Here is a 6000-nt window from a genome sequence, read left to right as displayed (position 1 = left end):
GACAGAAGCCCACATCCAAAACCCTGAGACAGCAAGACATACAAGGAAAGTGGAAGGAAGCAGCAGGGACAGGCCTTGTTGAAAGGACATCTCTGAGTGGGAGTTGAGTGGGAATACTGGCTCAGCAGCATCCGCAGAAACCACATGCCTCAGTCTTTTTACAGTCAGGTGGAACACCTAATATTCTTGATGGTACTAATGCTACATCATGACCTAGAAATATCACTCGCAGTGAGCCAATAAGAAAAACAGTGCCAATTCATAAATCAATAATAGCAAGGAAAAGCATTTTACGAATACCTTACTTCCCCTTAATTTTACATTTCTTTAAGATTTCCTGGAAAGAACTCAGTCATTTGAGAGAATACAGTAGAGCCAGCTGACTCAGGAGGCAGAGTGGCGGCCTCCGCTGATCAGTCCACTGCTCCACTGGCCCGCATGTCAAACTGTCCATTACTGGTTGAATGAAGAACAAAGTTCTGTGTGTAGGCTGCAGTGTAAAATTTTTTGAGTGGCCAATAAGATTAGAAAAACACTAAATGAATTCCACCGTAGAGCCACAGTTGTATAGAGTTTAATTAGTTTTACAGTAATTAGCAGGAAAGGTGGGTCTTAAGAGAGATTTACAGTAGAAATCCGATGCATTTACACTCTTGTACTTTACTCTAAATATATACAGTACGGTAGACAAATTATCACCTAACTGGCTTTTGCTGTGACCAGTATATGCAAGGTCATGCTGGCTTAGCAGTTAATTAAAAATACTTACAAGCACTTACATTTAAAACTGCTTTTAGTTTCCCATTAATGAGGACTTTTTATAGACCTGTGAAAGAAAGCAAAAGCCTCATGAAATTTATAAAACTTTTCAACCTTTTATGCACAATGGGTTAAGTGGCTCTGAGCAATTAAGTAACTAAATATGCATTAACATTTGGTAATTATATATTAAGCAGGGGTATAAGAGAGTATTAGTTCCTAAACAATGCCTTAGGGGTTCGCGTTGATTTCATATAGCCACACAGCTCTGAGTAAACTGTGACATAGAATAAATCAGATTAATATTTACTCTGCCTGTTTTAATTGTGAGAAGTATGGGAACATTTCTGATGCAATTATATGCAATTATAACTTGTAGCATTATATGTCAATATCCACTTGCCATATTGTGGAATAATACTAAAATAATAAAGACATAAGGCAACTTTTGTAAAGCGATATGTTATACAGTGAATAACTCGGTTGTCTGTAATGAAATCTATTCTCTACAGTTACTTCAGGTATAGTATTACACAATGCATTCAATATTTTTTTTCCGTTATTATCATAATTTATCTCACATACCGTTACTATGTCATTTTCAGACTCTGGGTTTTTTTCAGCTATTTTTTAAAATAAATGCTGTCTGAGAAATACAAATATAATATCTATATACATTACAGCCATGTGTTGCCGGGTAAAAATCTGCCATAAAGATGATATACCGCCATAGAGATCCTTGTTGTTGCTTAGATGCTAGAAAGTGAAAGTAGCGGTCAAAAGGCACAGCTTTTACTTTGAAGGTCCCAAAAAGTTGTATGATAGTGCACTGAAAACCTCCTTGAGAATATTTTGGTTACAGATGTGGCCATCAAGAATTTGTATACAAAACACCAACTTGTCTGCAAACAGTTGCCAACTACTTGCGAAGTGGTAGGGAAATTATAAAAAGGGCACAACCTAGAAATGGACACCACGTGCTGTCAAACTTAGCAAGTGTTCGCATCCATGTCCGGAATCTTCCATGAAAACTATGGGCGACTGTAGCAACGTGCTATTAACCAAAGCAACCACAAGGAGGGTTTTGTGGTAATGCCCTCTGTGAATGATTTCACCAAGTGACAGCCAGCAACCTCTCAACAACAATACACATATTTGCCTAGCAACTGGAGGCTGTCAAGGGGTCGAAAACCAGTCTCTAGCCCTGTGTGACTGGGACCATACCAGACTTACTTTGATGACATGTTCTAGCATAAATACTTGTCAGATTTGGACATTTTTCAGATGCAGAGATAGAGGAGGTTTATGTATGTCCATCTGTTCTTATCTATCATTGAGTAAAAATCCGTCAGTGTTACTGTCCTGCTTAGAGTCACTGCAGCAGCTCCTGCACTGACAGTGAGGCAAAACAAAGGGACAATTTACTTACGGTGAGTGCCAACCATAGAAGTGATAAATAAAGGCAGCATGAAATCAAAGAAATGGGATCAGGTGGAAATTGGTATTTTCTCACAACACAGAAGACTGTGTACTGACCTGGAAAACACACACGCACACACACACACACACCAAATGCACAGTCCACAGCTTCTGGGAGCAGATGCTCTCTTTATATCCTCAAATGCATACATTAAGATGGAGATGTACAGGGCTTTGTAGTACAAAGAAATGAAAAAAGGGGAGCAAGGAGCAGGCACATTAACCGGAACACCTGTACATTATAATGCAACCAACTGCAATCACTCCTAGTAAAGTATCACCGTGGCGATTATTATTTTTGCAAATGGCTTGGAGAGATGTTATTCATCTGCAGACCGTAGCTCGATGTGTTTGGAATGTGTTTTATTTTTTATTTGTATTCTTTTGGAAAAATATTACTGGCGTTCACGTTATTGTGTCCACTTCTTCTGCTTCTCTCAGACTGATGCCTTTTGTGCTACTGCTCCTCTATAACTCCTTAGAGTAAGACCCATAGAACAAAAAATACATTAGTTGGATATATATATATATCAATATGTATGTATGTACATAATTTTAAATATATCAAGCATTTCTTGGCAAATAGCACATCTGGCCAGCCAAAACATTTCATATCAAAATATAGTCGGTTTAGACAAGGATTCGGAAATACATTTAATCACACATAAATCGATTTTAATTACAGAATTTTAACTTATGTGACAATACTGTTTCAATTTCAGTTTCAATTATATTTTATCCCCAATATAAATATTTCTATGTACTAAAGAAAAGACAAGAAGGAAGAAAGGAAAAGGCGAACCCAGGATTAAAATGAGATCCAACATCTGTAAAATCCCAAATGCTTCCTTTTTGCCAGATGGTGAGCTCTGGTCTGGGCGTGTCCCAAAAATATACAAGAGTATGAATAATGCATCGGATATGACTTATTTCACAGTGTATCTCTGGATGTTCCTACCCACTCACGCATACAGAAAAACATACACACACAAGCACACGTGTACTCACATATTCACACACGGACAGATGCAAACATGCACCCACACCCGTGCGCCCACGCACACATACACACACACAGTATAGATCATTAAAACAAGCCAGGGGTCCACATCTGCTAAATGCTCCCAGTTGTGTGTACAAGATGTGTGAGGTTCATTGACAAAAACTACTTTTCTAGTCTATGTTGGCACCACATAAAAAAACCAAACAACATAAGGTATAAGCTAAGTCATCCAAAATGTCCACATTTCACCATCACGATCTCCATTCAGTGAGCAAAGACAGTCAACTCATCTGTCATCTCTTGTGTGACTTTCATGCTATTTCATAATATCCGTCCCGTTATGTGTATGCAGAGACATTGGCGGCTATGGCCTTGTAAAAATCTCACCCGGCCAAATGAGAGAAAGGTGTTAAAAGCTAGAATCCAACGGACAATATGGCCTGCCTCAACCTCTGTAAAGTCACGACTCGAGCAATGAACTGTCATTAAAGAAACTTGGCTGGAATATAACCTTGGATTGCTTCATGGCGGCGACTGTAAAGAAGATGAAGGGGCTGACTTTTGAAAGGCCTTGTGACAAGTCTAAATCAAGCCACAAAGGTATAAAAAGAATCTTCAAGGAGCTGTCCCCTGCAGATTGGGCAGTGGCAGACAAAAAGACAAAAGAAAAGAAAGGCCTTCAGTGAATTTTCCACTGGTTGTTCTGGGGTTTCTCATAGGGATTTTGTTCCATGATTAGTCCATGAAGTTGGGTGTGATGAACGTTCAATGCTGATGTTGTTACCATGCTGCCCTCGTGGAGTTTTCAGACGTTTCAGGTTTCTCACTGCGGTGACTGGAGATGTTATGGGTTATTTTATCTTTTATTTTTTATTATTGAAGGTCAGAGCCGATGTAAGTTTTGGGAGCCTCATTGGTGAACGGACAAAATATCTTGGGTGTAATGACTGGCCTCGGTTTCTTTAGCAACATAGATGTCAATGAACCTGCAGCAGAAGAAAGAAAGACAAAGACAAACGTGAGACACTAATTGTGAAGTTAGATCGTTTCAGACATGCGCCTTGTTATGCAAATGTGCAGACGATTTTCTGTGTTGTGTAGCCTTTTGAATTTTATGTCAAATTCCAACATTTTCCATTAACCTAATGCTATCACGTTAACAGCAGCAGCACAAAGCAGCCTTTATTGTCGCTTTTGCCTGCTTGTGAAAAATTAACTTTTACTTTAATAATCTAAATTAATTAGCAGATCCCTAGTGTAGTAGTTTACACACTCGCCTAACAAGCAAAAGATCCCTGGTTCAATCCCGGGAGGAGACACAAATCCCTTTGGGGGTGTGTCAGTAAGGGCATCCAGTGTAAAAATCTGCCAAATCAAACGTGTGGAGCTACCTGCTGTGGTGACCCCTTGTGAATTAAGGGAGCAAGTCAAAAGCAGCTTTAATTAGATTATGGTTCCTGTGCACAGAGGAAAAGAAATAAATGCAGTCTTGTTTTTGATCATGTAACAACTAAATTAGCGTTTTCACTTCAGTAAAAAAAGAAAAAGAAAATGTGCCGTGATTTTCTTTTAGGGCATTCACTGCCTAACTGTGAGTATCAGAAACGCCTTTTCTTGGTGTCACATTTTTGTCAGGGCCAAACTGCAGTCCTCATTATTTTTTTAATCAAAAACAAAACCAGTTTAGTTAACAACAAAAACAGCCAATATACAGATTCAAAGGTGTTAAAGGAAAAAAAACTGCAAGAGCAGCACCACCACCACCCACCGACTTCCCTCCTTCCACTTTAATTTTCATATTTTATCCATGTCAGCTCCAGAAAAACACTTTACATACAGAATATGAGCCAATTATGAATTTAACGAGAGACTCAAATTAAGGTCTTGTCATTCTTTGCCTGTGCATTGTCTGACATTATGAAAACAGGCATCAGGACTCTGCGTTAGGCACACTTCAACATTTGTTTTGTTAATTCCATCAAATAAATGACAAAATTAATGAGGAATGTATTAATAGAATGTCCCTCACACTCAACGGCAACTGATTTATGCTTTGACATCCATCACCATTGAAGCCTGTGAGGGAACAGGAAACACCTTATTTCCTGGATATAGTTACCTCTTTTCTTTTCTTTTGAAATCACTATTGCTTCCAGTGAATAAACACAGCACTGGTGTGACTCCACAGTTAATTATGCCACGTCTAAAAGGTAAAAAAAAATCTAATTATATGAGTTATGTGAAGAAATGGGTTCATATGTCATATATTCTTTTCCAGGTGGAATACGTTTCACCTGCGGTGAAATTCTGCAGTTAATGGCTTAATTTAGCCAATCATTTGATCAAAAAAACCATTTGAATGATAATAGAATTCTGCCATGAATATGTTATATGGATGAATCCATAAATGTTAATACATAAATGATTCAGGGTGACAGTGGACAAATGTGACACCCCAGGACTGACCACATAAATCATTCAGACACTTAAATATGAGTTGGCAAATCCACACAGAATTGCACAAATTCCCAGGGCTGGCAGATAAATATTTATGACGCCCCCAATTCCCCCCTTTCTCCCCGTCTTTGGTAATTGTGCGTGATTCATTTTGTTTTCTCAGTGGAAGAGGGAAAATCAATCTTAGAATATTGGCTATGAGACACACGGCATGCAGATTCCAAATGCCTGTTTTGTTTTGGGGTTTTTTTCTGTAGAATATAAAAGGTTCAGATATATTCAGTCAAGTTCTCCGATGAAGA

At 38.5% G+C, this 6000-nt stretch overlaps 1 protein-coding gene across 3 annotated transcripts in view; it reads right to left on the bottom strand.

Annotated features, from left to right (window-relative positions):
• Positions 1-1316: 1316 nt before the first annotated feature.
• tafa5l (TAFA chemokine like family member 5, like) overlaps positions 1317-6000 on the bottom strand; it is a 44939-nt gene continuing 40255 nt past the window's right edge. For all 3 annotated transcript variants that reach the window (XM_040013867.1, XM_040013868.1, XM_040013869.1), the window contains one exon: positions 1317-4227. The gene's annotated coding sequence lies outside the window, so the exon portion shown is untranslated. The remainder of the gene's footprint in view (positions 4228-6000) is intronic.

The sequence above is a fragment of the Simochromis diagramma genome, unplaced genomic scaffold (genome assembly GCF_900408965.1).
Source record: "Simochromis diagramma unplaced genomic scaffold, fSimDia1.1 OVJJ01000705.1, whole genome shotgun sequence".
NCBI classification, from domain to species: Eukaryota; Metazoa; Chordata; class Actinopteri; order Cichliformes; family Cichlidae; genus Simochromis; species Simochromis diagramma.
This window is presented reverse-complemented; position numbering and strand designations above follow the sequence as displayed.